The following is a 16,154-nucleotide window of genomic DNA, read 5'->3' on the forward strand; positions in this document are numbered from 1 at the left end:
AACTGGGAAAGTCTTTCTCAATGCAAAGTGCTTTGGGCTTCTTGTGTTTACTAATGAGACTGTACTAGGGATAGGGCTTGCTTTTGCGAGCCGCCGGGGTTGACTTGCCCTAACCTAGTCCTTGTTATTTCCTTAATGTGCTGTGTTCACGCCCAATGCCCTCAACAATTCACCAGGAAACTTTCACTTCCGCTCTAGGTTCTGTACCCGAGGGTAGGGGTTGTGTGTATGAGGATACTACAGAATCTTGACGGGAGATGGAATTCAGAGATAAGTTTACTTTAGCTCAAAAAATGGTTGAAACTCAGACACGCAAAGGTTCTTTAAAAAGCTCATGGGAAATATGCATTTTTAAAAAGCTCTGCATGGATTTCAAAATGTTTTGCAACAAAACAAAGTTATAGTTTAATTCCGTTTCCACAGATATTTTGAACTATCCTCCTACTTTGGGCTGATTACCCCTCTCTTATGCATGCCATCATTTGTCACCCCCCTGGAGTGTCCCCCTTTAGTAGTATTCTACTCTTCCCTGTATTTCTAACAAAGTTCTACCGCTTCAAGTCCAAGCTCAACCAACTAACAACCTCCCCACGGTGTATAAAACTAAAACCAGAGTTTAAGTATCTTGCTTCAGTGAGCAGAAAGGATTAGTAGAAATACCAAGAATAGTGATGGATCTAGACTGGGGAAAGGGAAAAGAGAAAGCTCGCGTTCAGACAGACACAAGGGGGCTGACTCATGCTCCATCACTGTAGCCAGTCACCTACGTGGTATAAAGCTGATAAATGTTAGTCAATCAAATGTATAGGAGTCATATACTATTACAGTTTTAGTGATTTTGTGACTGTGTTAGAATCTACTTTATATGAGTGAAGTTGAATATTTTTTCATTTGATTATTGTTTATAGCCCCTGCCTGCTGTCCTGCTGGACTAGGGTCTGTTTACCTTTGTATTTGTTGAATTCTGTTTAGTGGGGCCACTAAGCCTTTGACTGTAACATAAATTAAAAATGTTATTTCAAAAAATAAATAAATGAGTATTAAGTTGAAAAGAATTAGAAGAGGAAGAAAGCACTGAAATGAATTAATGCGTTAGAATTCACCGGGATAAAAGTACGCGGGTATTTACAGGCAGTGCCTGGCGGATTGCGTTAGAAGACACCTCCTGCAGTGTTTCTTTTTTACGGAAATCGCCGTCTCCAAGATGTTGATCCACAGCATTTTCATTTTAGGCTTCCAGGATTGTGATTTGGAGGACTACGATCTTTTAGGATTTCAACTTTTGGGATTGTGGTGGTGGGGATTGTGACTCTCAGGATTTTGCTGGGCACCGTCTCCAGGGAGACTGCTGCTCTACTGTTTGGGAATTTTGCCTGTCCTGTGTATTTTCTTAAGGAAAGGAAATCTAGGTAGGATGGAAAAGAACAAAACAACAGAATAGGAGTATTGTCTTAAAATATGAGATTACCATCGAGAGCAGTAAAAGATAGGGTTAGAGTGGAAGGCAAAATGAGGGAAAAGGCTATGCAAATTATTTTTGCTGTTTATTATGGACTATTCCATTATTTTAATTTTTTTTTTTTGACAGGCAGAGTGGACAGTGAGAGAGAGAGTCAGAGAGAAAGGTCTTCCTTTCTGTCGTTGGTTCACCCTCCAATGGCCTCCACGGCCGGCGCACCGCGCTGATCTGATGGCAGGAGCCAGGTACTTATCCTGGTCTCCCATGGGGTGCAGGGGCCCAAGGACCTGTACCATCCTCCACTGCACTCCCGGGCCACAGCAGAGAGCTGGCCTGGAAGAGGGGCAACCGGGACAGAATCCGGCGCCCCGACTGGGATTAGAACCCGGTGTGCCGGCACCACAAGGCGGAGGATTAGCCTAGTGAGCCGCGGCGCTGGCCACCATTATTTTAAATTTTTTATCTGTATTTTTCATGTCTGCGGATGGTCTTTGATTCTTCCAGATTCCTGGATATTATAGCGTATTATTTATAGATAAGTTTTTATACATTTATTCCTTCCATTAAGCTGTGAGTGCCTCACGGGCAGGTTCTAGATCTTGGCTTTCTCAGTAACCCTAATGGGTCTAGCACATACTAAGCACACCAGGAAAAGTGTTGTTGAGTGAATTCCAGGCTACTGGGGTTACGGACAGGAAGTAAAACTGACATGAAGCTTGCATTTTAGGAAAATAATTAAATCATAAAACCAGTGCACCAGCAATAAGTGCTCCAGGAAACAGATACACAGGCGAGGGGATGGTAGAGACGGACAGGAGGTCGAAGAGGCCTTTCTTAAGAAAATGACACTTGGGCTGGACGCTGAAGTGGAACAAGGGTTGATGACCCAAAATTAATGGACTATGCTACTCTTTGCAAGAAAGGGAGCAGATGAATAGACACCAGTTAGCCTTAACATTCTGTTCATATTGCCACGGAAGGTCTTGGGACAAAGAAGAAGAAAAAAAGACAGCCTTTAGCCAGATGTTTTCTGAATTGAAGTCAGGAAGATTTAAGAGCCATACACTACATAAGCAGCGAATCTGAAATATGAGGGGGCTGCCCCAGGAAATAGTAGGAAACACATCATGAGCGTCAGTCAAAGCAAGGGAGAGGGGCACGGTGCTCACAGCTGAGTATGCTGGTAGGTCTCCCATTTCAAAATGAAACATATCTGGTTCCACTTCACCTACCAGCTCCTGGCCTATTACTTTGATTTCTTTGGAGATAAAGTACATATGATTTTCTAAATTTTCTGTCCTTAATTCTTCTCTCCATCCTGTTTCTAACCTTCTTCCACAAAAGTTGTTCTCCTTCCAGATCACTAGTGATCTCCAAGTTGTCCAATCCTCTGATAAATTCTTAGTCTCGTGAAAAGATGCATGGGAAATGGGAACTAAAACATAAGTTTATCTTGGTGCAAAAAATTGAAATCTATGTGTAGCTTTTTCATAATACACCATTTTCATGAGGTTTTGGCAAACCCCTTCTATGCACGGATTTCTAAGAGTTTTGCACCAAAATAAACTTATCTTTGGATTTTGTGGTCCATGGTTTTTTTGAAGCCCTTTTGTTCATAAACTGCTAATTGGTATTGCACCTGGTTGTCTATCTCCTCCCAGCCACACTTCCTTCACTTGACTGCTGGTTCTTCTCCTATGTCATCAGCTTCTCCTCCACTTATTTTGCAGTTCTTCTTCCGTTAACCTGTTCCTGTTGGAGTGCCAAGGACTGTCCTTGAAGCTCTGTCACCTCTGCTTGCACACGTGTGCTCTTATCTCACTGAATCTCATCATGTTTCTTAGAGACACCAGGAATTCACTGCTAATCTTCAGACTCAGGCGTCAGGTTGCTTAGTCAGCATTTCTGATGGGGTGTCTGAAAGATACCTAAATCTACACTCCTGACTCCTTCAAATTCTGCTCCAGCCACCAGAGCCCTTGTCTCATGGGAGAGCAGCTCCACCCTTGCATTCCCAAAGCCAAAACTCCTGAGGCCATCCTTCGTATTTATATCCCTATAGCACCTGCCAGGAGATTCTGTTGCTTTACTTCCATAGATATTCAGAATCTCACCACCATTCTGGAACAAGAAACCATCATTTATTTTCTAGATCACTGTGACATATTCCTAAGAGTCCTCTCTGCTCATTTCATGGAACATTTGAGTCTATTCTGGATACAACAGGCAGTATCGCCATATTGAAATGTAAGTTAAAAACAGAAATAACACTATTTTACACAAATTATTTCAGAAAAAGAGAATAAATGCTCGCCAATGTGTTAGATAAGGCCGGAATCATTCTGATAACAAAACCCAATAAAAATATTACAATAAAAAAATTAAAGACCAATGTCTATTATGAGGATTAGACACAGCAAAATAGGAACAAATTAAATCCAACAATATATAAAACTGGAAAATGCTTTGTAACTAGCTAGGTTTTATTCCAGAAACTAGGGTTAGTTGGGTTGGCTTAGCACTCTAAAATATATTAGTCTAATTTAGCACAATAGAAAAAAATGCAATCATATTAATAGATAAGGAACAATCCTATAAAAGTCAGCACTCATTTGTGATTTTAACAGAAAAAAACCTCTCAGCAAGTTGTGAATAGACGGGAACTCCCTCAACTCTACAAATGGGATCTGTGAAACACCTCCAGCCAATCACACGCTTTCTTTTGAAATAGTGAGTGCCTTTCCCCTCAGCTGAGAAGCAGAACACGGATATCTGCCTAAACCAGTTCTATTTAACATCATATAGGAGCCAGTGTAATGCAAGAAAAAAGAGATACAAGGCGTCCATATTGGAAAGAGAGAAGTGAAACTATCTCATCTGTCAATTACAGAAAAACATAAGTCACCTACAAAACAATAGTCAAACTAAAAATTAAATTTCTCAAGATTGTAGGATAAAAGTTAATATAAAAATCAGTTGTATTTTGGGGTGTCAAAAGAAACAATTGCACAATAAATTTAGAACAGTGACATATTACTACACAAATCTTTAAAAATTCAGAAATAAATTTTAGCAAAAGACATGCGAGATTCTTCTCTAAAAACTATTGTACATTTATATGAGAAATGAAAGACAATCTAAATGAAAAGAGATGTAATTTTTTTTGACAGGCAGAGTTAGACAGTGAGAGAGACAGAGAAAAAGGTCTTCCTTTTCCGTTGGCTCACCCCCCAAATGGCCGCTGCGGCCGGCGCACTGCGCCTATCTGAAGCCAGGAACCAGGTGCTTCCTCCTGGTCTCCCATGTGAGCACAGGGACCAAGCACTTGGGCCATCCTCCACCTGCCTTCCCAGGCCACAGCAGAGAACTGGACTGGAAGAGGAGCAACCAGGACAGAACCGGTGCCCCAACCGGGACTAGAACCCGGAGTACCAGCACCGCAGGCAGAGGATTAGCCTAGTGAGCTGTGGCGCTGGCCAAGATGTAATATCATAAATGCAGATTCAAAATTGATAAAATTTTCTTTCTTCCCAAATATAGAGGAGTTCATGAAATCCTAATCAAAATCCTAATAGAGTCATTTGTAGAAATGGTAAAGTTGATTTCAAAATGTGCATCTAAGAGTGAAGAACATAGAATAACCAAATCTATTTTAAAAACTACATGATTTCAAGAGTTACTATAATGTTATGACACAATGACCAAGACAATGTGGCATGGACAAAATGTCAGAGACAGATATTAGTTGAACCATACAGAAAATCCAATAGACTTATAGATATATGGCCAACCAATATTTGACAAAACTACAAGTGCAATTCAATCAGGAAATTATCATTTTATCAAGAAAGAAGATGAACAAACTGAATGTCGGTATAGGGATGGATAATTGTATGAAGAAAGAATCAACACTGATCTTTATCTAATGCCATATGCAGAAATAATTTAAGATGGATTATAGGCCGAAATGTAAAAAACACAACAATTAAGCTTCTTGAACAAAACAGAAGAAAATAATCTTTGTGATCTCAGATTAGACAAAGGCGTTTTAGGAGGAACATGAGAAGTTAAAATCTTACTTCTGGCAGGAATAAATTGAAGGAACTGCTCTTCTTAATAATAACTCAGAGAACACTCTTTCCAATTGTGTCTCAGGAATCTGAGGATGTAAATGGGGGAGGGATCCTCAGGGGGATTTAAGGAAAATAGCTCCAACCAAAAGTCCTTTCCATCTTCCTCTTGTCCTGAAAAGGTGGAACTAAGACTCCCTGGGGCTAAACTTGGCTGAGGGACTAGTGTTCCCTTGATAGTTGTCCATTCAGTTCAGTTCAGTTTAATAAATCTTTTTTTTAATTTTTTTTAATTTATTTATTTTTATTTTATTTATTTTTTTTATTTTTTAACAGGCAGAGTGGACAGTGAGAGAGAGAGAGACAGAGAGAAAGGTCTTCCTCTGCCATTGGTTCACCCTCCAATGGCCGCCGCGGCTGGCGCACTGCGCTGATCCGATGGCAGGAGCCAGGAGCCAGGTGCTTTTCCTGGTCTCCCATGGGGTGCAGGGCCCAAGCACCTGGGCCATCCTCCACTGCACTCCCTGGCCACAGCAGAGAGCTGGCCTGGAAGAGGGGCAACCAGGACAGAATCCAGCGCCCCAACCGGGACTAGAACCCAGTGTGCCGGCGCCGCTAGGCGGAGGATTAGCCTAGTGAGCCGCGGCGCCGGCCAGTTTAATAAATCTTTAAGCGTGCCAGTGAAGTACTTATACTCTACAAAACAAGGGTGATCAAACATCAGCATCCCCTGGAAGGATTGTTAAAGCAGAGATTTCCAGGCCCCACCTTGGAGTTTCTGAGACAGGACATCTGGGAAGGACCTCCAGAATTTGCAATTCCAGCATGCCCTTCTGTGAGGCCAGTGGTGCTATGCCTGCCTGGAACTGCACTTGAAGAGCTACTGCTTCGAGACAAGGATGAAGAGCGCAGGATTCCTCATCAGATTGGTGGGATGCTGTTTGAAGTTTGCTACGATGGGAATATTTACACCAAAAGTCATCAAACTCTACAAGTGAGGACTGTTTCTGTATTCTAGAGAGCTTACCTTGAACACGTACCAACGTGCTATCAAACTAGACATGCGTATCTGAGTTCAAATTCTATTTTCTCTTTGTCTGTTGATATGTAAACCCCTCAGCAAAGCGCTGAACAATACTAAGCCTCAGGTCTCCATCTGCAAATGACCACACCTACCTTTAGAGGGCTGTTTCAAATACTAATTGAAAGTGAAGTAAAGCAGCCAGCACAATGCATGGCAGAGCCGTTTCTGTATAACGGAGCTATTGTAAGTATTAGTGGGAGTAAGCTGAAATGCAAACACACATGCCCCGATAGTAGAATGTGCAGGATGTTGTCAGAACACGGAGGCAAACCCTGATTTCACAATTGGAGGGGTGTGGACAGGGAAATCAATCTTCCTTTACCGTTTTTTGAGAACCCAAAAGGATAGATGGAAGAAGAAGCAAGAAGGGGGAAATCAGGACACGCGTGCTGTATCATCCAGCAGCCTTATACAACTAGGCACTGGAACTTGACTCCCACACGCACAACCCAGGTTCGTCACTGTTAAACGTGTGTCAGATTCCATTTGTCATCTTTGATCCTATCCAGAGCCCTGTTCCTGTCAGCTCAGACTCTGTAGCTAGTTGCTCTGGCATTATAGCTGTCTGCTCTAGACTTTAATGAAGACAGTGAGTGCAGTTTATGCCACACTTTACAGATTGCATAGTATTTCCACTTATCTCACTTTCACAACAGTATTGTAAGAAATACAGATTTATTTATTCATTCATCTGCTCACCCAAAGAGTATTTGCTAAGTGTCTCCTATGTAGCAGGTAGCAGTCAACACACTGAAGACACAGTTGTGAGCAAGTCACATGTGGGTCCCAGCTGCTCCACCTCCAATTCAGCTCTCAGCTATGGCCTAGAAAAGCAGCAAGAGATGGCCCAAGTGCTTGGGCCCCTGCACCTGTGTGGGAAACCTGGAAGATGCTCCTGGCTCCTGGCTTCGGATCAGCACAGCTCCGGCAGTTGCGTAAATCTAGAGAATGAACCAGAGGATGGAAGGATGGAAGACCTTTCTCTCTCTGTCTCTCTCTCTCTCTCTCCCTGCCTCTCTGTAACTCTGCCTTTCAAATAAAATAAATAAATTTTTAAAAAAAAAAGAAAAGAAAAGAAAATGAAATGTGAAGATAAACTTATTTTGGTGGAAAAAAAATCAAAGTTCATGCATACAAAAGGTCTTCAAAAAGCCACTAAAATGCATATTATGAAATGTATTAGACTTAGTTCCCTTCTAAATGTTTTGTAGAATTCAGTAGTAAAGCCATCAGGTCCTGAACTTTGTTTTCTACTTCAAACACATTGTTAAGAATGATAAACTACTATAATTTTAATGATCCGTGATTATTTTAAAAGTCTATATGAGTGAAACTGATATCTTTTCATTTGATTATTGTTTATAACCCTTGCCTATATTTCTGCTGAACTGTGGTCTGTTTGCATTTCACTTGCTGAACTCTACTTAGTGGAGCCTTAAGCCTTTGACTAAACTGTAAATTAAAAATATGTTATCTCAAACATTAAAAATGTGAGAATCTAATACAAAAAATAAAATGCAATCAATAAAAAAGCATGGATTCCAAAAACATTTTGCACCCAGATATTTATCTTTATAGTCCCCTTTTGTCCTAAACTTTTTGATTAGGAAACTCAGAGGATCTGAGAAAGTGACATGCACCCTTATAATGGAAGGATGAAAAGAATTAGCTGGTGGTACTGGGTGGCAGACACAGCAAAGGACTGTAGGTTGAGGGAGAGCCTTATATCAAGGCAGCTGGGCAAGACAGGATGAGGCTGTCAGCGAGCAAAAATTAAGGCATTGCGGCTTGAGATCAGGACACGTGATGGAAATGGCATGACATATGGCTGGAGAGAGAAGTCATGATGTGATTACACAAGCCGTGCTAAGGATTTGGGTCTTAATCCCTGCAGAATTAAGGACTCTAAGCAAGGGAGTGACATAATCAGATTGCATTTTTTAAAAAGCTCTCTGCAAAGGAGAGAAATGTCTGAGACAAGGATTGGCAGGAAAATCTGCTAGATTGGTTGATTCTTTGGATGTAGGTTGGTGAGAGGAGTCGGGGAGGGGAGGTTACAGATTAGCCCTAGGGTTGAGATGTTAATATCTGGTTGGGTGAGATGCTACAGAGTAAGATTCAAAACACTGGGGCCAAATGCAGGTGTGGGGAAACTGGAGTCAGGAGTCTAACTTTGATGGGTGTTGATAGATTGAAAGTCATGATCTCAAATTCCAGTTAAATATATGAGCATGAACCTCCCAAGGTCTCAGCTAGAATAAAACTCTGGAGTTATAAGAAAATAGATGACAATAAAACCGATGGTTGTGCATATTATACCACCGTGTGGGAACAGGTCAAAGAGGGCAATGTGAAGAAGGCGGCTGTGGGATCGTGCCCTGAGAAATTGCAATGAAAGATCCCAAAGTGAGGAGCAAGGGTCTGGCCTAGCGGTAGTTGAGACACCAGTTAAAAGCCTTTGAGTCCTTGGGGCTGGCGCTGTGGCACAGTGGGTTAACGCCCTGGCCTGAAGCGCCGGCATCCCATATGGGCGCTGGTTTGAGACCCAGTTGCTCCACTTCTGATCCAGCTCTCTGCTATGGCCTGGGAAAGTAGGGGAAGACGGCCCAAGTCCTTGGGCCCCTCCACCCATGTGGGAGACCTGGAAGAAGCTCCTGGCTCCTGGCTTCGGATAGGCACAGCTCCGGCTGTTGCAGCCATCTGGGGAGTGAACTATTGGATGGAAGACCTCTCTCTCTGCCTCTCCTCTCTCTGTCTCACTCTTTCAAATATATGAATAAATAAATATTAAAAAAAAAAAACCTTGCGTCCCTCATCCGAGTGCCTGAGTCATTTGAGACCCACCTCTGGCTCCTGTCTCCAGCTTGGTGTTAATTCAGATCCCAGGAGGCAGCAGGTTATGGTTAAAATAATTAAGCCCATGCCACCCATGAGGGAGAGAGACCTGGATTGAGTTTCTAGTTCCTGGCTTCAGTCCCTGCCCCAGGGGCTGATGTGGGCATTTGGGGGAGTGAACCAGCCTATGGGAACTCTCTCGACCTGTCTGTCTCTACCTCTCAAATTAATAAAAAGTTTTAAGTAACTTGAGTTGGAGAGTCAGAGGAGTAAAAGAAGCAAAAGCAAAATTTTCTATAAAGAAAAATCTATAACGATTCCCAATCAAATAAGCAGGAAGCACAGTGTCAGGCCGGGAAGGGAAAGAGACCTAGGATCCAGTCAACATGAGCAATGGGTGATCTCAGGATTGGTGGCTTGTTGAAGGCAGGAGCCCAGGAGCCCGAGAGCGGAGACGGGTTGTGATAGGAGCAGTTGAGTTGACACATCAGCTCAGACTCCTCTTTTGAGTCGTTTGGCTGGGAAGAGCAGAATGATGTGGGATTCAGCACAGGTTTTGTTTCACATTTCTATTTCGTACCAGCAACCACGCTTTCTGCATTCAGTCGTGGGACAAGTGGGTCACTGATGGAGTTGGTTTTGTTTTTTAGTTCTGTTTTCAGGTTGGCTTTGGAGAGCTGGTTTTCAGTGGGTTGACTTGGAATCAAATTCAAAAGTCCACATTGACGAAAGCCATCTACCACTGAGTACCCACTCACGTGCCAGGCACCTGCTGGGCACCCTGTGTCTGCTCTCTCACTAACTCTTCCCAAAGCGCTAGGAAGTACAGGGGATTTTAGTCTCAGTTTACCAGCTGAAGAGGCCTGGGCACAGGTTGGGCGTGCCCCCAGCCCAAGGTCACACAGCTGGGAGGGGATGAAGCCTGGATTCAACTTGGATCTGTCTGGTACCAAACTCAGGGTTCCTAACCACCGTGTCTAGGCCAGATTCCAGTGCATAGGAGAAGGACTGATGTGCCACATCAAAAGTGCCCACCTGAGCTGGTGTTGTAGTGCAGCAGGTTGAGTCACCATTTGAGATGCCAGCATCCTGTATTACAGTGCCAGTTCAAATGCTAGCTGCCCGGAAGAAGCTCCTGGCTTCAGATTGGCCCAGCTCCAGCCATTGTGGCTAATTGGGGAGTGAATCAGTGGATGGAAGACCTTTCTGTCTCTCTTTGCCTCTCCTCTCTCTGTGTAACTCGACTTCAAAAAAATAAATAAATCTTTAAAAAATAAAAATAAAAAACAAATGCTAGCTGCTTTTTCTGAAAATATTTTTTATTTGAAAGTCTGAATCACAGAATGAGGCGGGAGGGAGGGAGAGGGAGTGGGAGAGGGAGAGAGAGAGATCTTTCATCTGCTGATTCACTGTCCAAATGGCTGCAATGGCCAGGGCTGGGTCAGGCTGAAGAAGGGAGCCAAGAGCTTCATCTGGGTCTCCCACATGTGTGCAGGGGCCCAAGGACTTGGAGCCATCCTCCACTGCTCTCCCAGGTGCATTAGCAGAGAGCTGGATAGGAAGTGGAGCAGCTGGGACACAAACAAGCACCCATATACAGTGCTGGCACTGCAGTTGGCAGCTTAACCCACTAAGGCACAGCGCTTGCCCTGGCTGTTTTGCTTCTGATCCAGCTTCCTGCTAATGCACCTGGGAAGGCAGCAGACAACAGACCAAGAGCTTGGGCCCCTGCCACCCACGTAGGGGACAGCAGGATGGAGTTCCAGGTTCCTGGCTTCAGCTTGGCCCAGCCCTGGCACCTGTGGCCACTTGGCAAGTGAACCAATGGAAGAGCTCGTTCTGTCTCTCCCTCTGTCTCTGCTTTTCAAATAAATAAGTAAATTTTCTTAACAAAGTGTCCACCTGGACTACAGGCAGGGAGAAGCTACTTTAGATCTTACAAAAGCAGTATTATAAAATTTAACTGGGAAGAGTGATCTTATATTGGGCAACTCTTCCTTTGTTTTTTCTCTTTTCCTGCAATACACGTTGTCATCCTTCAGATGTCAAGAGTAACGGTTGTTTTTCTTAGGAGCATCTCCCTTGACCTCATGAAGCAGTAGAAATCCGTTTACTAACGTGGAGTCTCACACCTCTGGGCTACTCTCCTTTTTAGCACTTCCAGCTTTTATTGCATGTCAGTATGTATTGGTCTGAACAACGTCCACCCTACCAACTTCCATTAGAAGATTAGATCTGTGAGGTCAGGACCTGGGACTGTTTCTTTGCTCCCTGTGGTATGTTTGGCACATAATGCAGAACCAGGAATGTGCAAGGGTACTTTAAAAAGTTCATGGAGGGGCTGGCGCTGTGGCATAATAGGTAAAGCCCCCACCTGCAGTGCCAGCAACCCATATGGGCACTGGTTCAAGTCCCAGCTGCTCCACTTCAATCCAGCTCTCTGTTATAGCCTGGGAAAACAGTAGAAGATGGCCGAAGTCCTCGGGCCCCGACACTCATGTGGGAGACCCAGAAGAAACTCCTGGCTCTTGGCTCCGGATTGGTGCAGCTCTGGCTGTTGCGGACAATTGGGAAATGAACAAGTGGATGGAAGACTCTCTCTCTCTCTCTGCCTCTCCTCTCGCTGTATAAGTCTGACTTTCAAATAAATAAATAAATCTTCTTTAAAAAAGTTTGTGGAATAATAGAATCCAAAGATAAGCTTGTTTGGTAAGCTTTGCATAGTGTTTTCATAAAATGCATTCCCGGGAACTGGTCGGAGACCCTTCCTACTGATGCTCAGTGAATATCTGTTGAATACGTGGAAGAACTGCCAAGTTGTGGGAGAGTCTCACCGCGGTCACAGGGATGGGGCTGCCGCCCCGTGGGAGCTGCTACGCTCATGCCTGGTGTCCTAACACACTAGGGTCACCACGGCACGTGTTGTCATCATCACGGGGCCAGAAAGGAGGAGAAAGGGGGAGGGATCACTCAGCCACTTTGGTTGAGAGATCTGCCTTGGAGAATGAAAGAGGCCAAATGGCTGGCTACGCTTTCAACCCCCTGCCGTGGGCTTCTGGTTGATTAAACTTGCCTTCAGATCAAAAGGACACTGAAAGGGAATAATCAGAGGCTTCTGCCGTGCTTTTAAAACTGAAGGACCTTTGGCACATTGGGAAAGCTCTATACAGATGTCAAATCAGGCTCGCTCGTCTCTATTGGGGCAGGCAAGGAGGGGGCGTCACGACCCAGAACATCCAGAAGAACTCCTGAAAACTCTCGCCCGGTCTCCTTCCCCAGTGGCTGCACCACCTCAGAACCAAGGAATTTTCCTTGTGAATCTCTTACAAATGCACTCTCTCCGGGCCGGTGCTGTGGTGTAGTGGGCTAAGCCTCCACTTGCAGTGCCAGCATCCCATATGGGTGCCAGTTCAAGTCCTGGCTGCTCCTCTTCTGATCCAGCTCTCTGCTGTGGCCTGGGAAAGCAGTAGAGGATGCCCCAAGTCCTTGGGCCCCTGCACTCATGTGGGAGACCCAGAAGAAGCTCCTGGCTCCTGGCTTCAGCTCTGGCTGTTGCAGCCAACTGGGAATGAACCAGTGGATGGAAGACCTCTCTCTCTCTCTCTCTCTCTCTCTCTCTCTGCCTCTGCTTCTCTGTAACTCTGCCTTTCAAATAAATAAATAAATCTTCAAAAAAATCATTCTCTCTTCTCCACTCCCAATGCCTTAGTTCAAGATCTGGTTGTTCCTCACCTACCTTTTACCCATCATTGGTGTCACTTGCCACCAGGCTGCAGCCACCCATTCACTCGCCAGGCATGAGCTTTCCCTATCACCAACCTAATCATCGTCACTCCTTCCACACAATGCCTCAGTGGCTCTTATTGGCCCTGAGGACAGAGGGTAAGCTCTCCAGATGGGCAATGGGGTGCTCTCCCCCACAAAGGCCTTGCTCCCTTGGGTCTCTCCCACTCTGCCTCCTGCAGGCCCTCCACAAGACCGCCGCACTGTGTTCCAGTGACCTCTCCTCCTCCAGGAGCACATCACCCCCACCCAGAGAGGCAGGCCTGTGCTGCCTAGCCCTGCTTGTTATTCAGGACACAAATCAGACATTCAGCACCTTTGTCATCTTCAAAACCCTAGGATAATTAAGTTGGGTCCGACTGGTATTCAGACAGTAACTCATGGTGTACGATCCCACCGAGTCTTAGGTAAGAGTCCCAGGGCCCTTAACACTGAGCTGGCCGTGCTGATGGGCAGATCTGCCTCCTTCGCTGGGCTATGGGACACGTAGGTTCAGGGAAACAGAGCACAAAGGTGGAGCACTCAGGCTGTGCTGTCGTACGGTTTTAGTCTAAATCAGACTACAATACCATGTGACTCGGGTGGGGGAACTGTTTAACTTTATACATTGCAGATGCATTTTTTCCAGGATTTATTTATTTATTTGAAATGCAGGGGCCGGCGCTGTGGCATAGTGGGGAAAGCTGCTGCCTGCAGTGCCAGCATCCCATAAGGGCACTGGTTCAAGACCCGGCTGCTCCACTTCCTGTCCAGCTCTCTGCTGTGGCCTGGGAAAGCAGTAGAGGATGGCCCAAGTCCTTGGACCTCTGCACTTGCGTGGGAGACCTGGAGGAAGCTCGTGGCTCCTGGCTTCGGATCGGCACAGCTCTGTCCCTTGTGGCCATCTGGGGAGTGAACCAACGGATGGAAGATTTTTATCTCTCTCTTTCTCTGCCTCTCCTCTCTCTGGGTAACTTTGAATTTCAAATAAATAAATAAATCTTAAAAAAAAAAAGAAAGAAAAGGAGCTGGCACCATGGCTCACTTGGTTAATCCTCACTGACCAAAATAAATCCCCCCCTTTTTTTTTGACAGGCAGAGTGGACAGTGAGAGAGAGAGACAGAGAGAAAGGTCTTCCTTTGCCGTTGGTTCACCCTCCAATGGCCGCCGCGGCCAGCGTGCTGCGGCCGGCGCACCGCGCTGATCCGATGGCAGGAGCCAGGAGCCAGGTGCTTTTCCTGGTCTCCCATGCAGGTGCAGGGCCCAAGCACCTGGGCCATCCTCCACTGCACTCCCTGGCCACAGCAGAGAGCTGGCCTGGAAGAAGGGCAACCGGGACAGAATCCGGCGCCCCAACCGGGACTAGAACCTGGTGTGCCGGCGCCGCTAGGCGGAGGATTAGCCTAGTGAGCCATGGCGCCGGCCTTAAATCCCTTTTCTTTATAAATTATTCAGTCCAGGGCATGCTGTTATAGCAGTAGAAAATGGACTACTGGCGGGCACCGTGGCTCACTAAGTTAATACTCCGCCTGCAGCGCCAGCATCCCATATGGGTGCCGGGTTCTAGTCCCAGTTGCTCCTAATCCAGTCCAGTCTCTCTGCTGTGGCCCAGGAGAGCAGTGGAGGATGGCCCAAGTCCTTGGTCCCCTGCACCCGCATGGAGACCATGAGGAAGCCTGGCTCCTGGCTTCAGATCGGCGCAGCGCCAGCCATAGCAGCCATTTGGAAAGGAGGACCTTTCTCTCTTTCTCTCTCACTTTCTATAACTCTACCTGTCAAACAAATAAATAATAATAAAAAAAGAGGAATGGAGAGAGAGAGAGAGAGAGAGAGAGAGAGAGAGAGAGATAAAGGCAAGGTCTTACATCCTGTGGTTCATGCCCCAAAATGGCTACAACAGCCAGGGCAGGGCCAGGCTGATGCCAGGAGCCTGGAACTTCATCCGACTCTCTCACCTGGGTAGCAGGGATCCAAGCTCTTGGGTCATCCTCCGCTGCCTTCCCAGGAGCTGAATCTGAGCAAAGCATTCAGGCTTCGAACTGGCACTCTAACATGGAATGTTAACTTGCTGTGCCACAACACTGGCCCTCTGGATCATTTTAATCTATAAAACGGGCACAAAAGAGACCATTGTATTCTTCCTTTGGTAAGGATTGAACGTAGATAGAATGCTTCCCAGTGCCATTGCCTGGTTTACCACGGAGCACATAGGGAGTGTACAAAGGTCATTGGATGATCCGTGACTGATTATATGTTCACTCATCTTTTTGATCCCTGCAGTATACTGCTTGGAATGAAGGAAGCGTGAAATAGGCATTGGTGAATGAATGAAGTGAGCATTCTTTTTTTTTAAGATTTATTTTATTTATTTGAAAAAGTTGCAGAGAGAGGTGGAGACAGAGAGAGAGGTCTTCCATCTGCTGGTTCACTCCCCAGATGGCCACAATGGCTGGAGCTGTGCCGATCCAAAGCCAGGAGCCAGGAGCTTCTTCCAGGTCTCCCACGCGGGTGCAGGGGCCCAAGCACTTGGGCCATCTTCCCCTGCTTTCCCAGGCCATAGAAGAGATGGATCAGAAGTGGAGCAGACGGGAATCGAACCGGCGCCCATATGGGATGCCAGCACTTCAGGCCAGGGCTTTAACCCACTGCACCACAGGACCTGCATATGAAGTGAGCATTCTTAGGAAAGTGCAGGGACCAGGACCAGATAACATCTTGCTTCTTGCTCAGCACCCACAGGCAGGAAATTCATCACCCAGCTTTGTGTCCTTGCAAACACAGAAGCTGGAAAGAGATGGGCCATTTTCCCGGAGTACCTTTGCTAAGCCATGATGGCACTGTCTGCCTAAACAGTGGGAGCTGGATGTGTGCACCCCCATTTTTCAAACAAGAAGACGGAGATGCAGACAAGGTGGCTGAGGCTGGCTGGGCGTGCGCAGGGTC

Source organism: Oryctolagus cuniculus, chromosome 19 (assembly GCF_964237555.1).
Source record: "Oryctolagus cuniculus chromosome 19, mOryCun1.1, whole genome shotgun sequence".
NCBI classification, from domain to species: Eukaryota; Metazoa; Chordata; class Mammalia; order Lagomorpha; family Leporidae; genus Oryctolagus; species Oryctolagus cuniculus.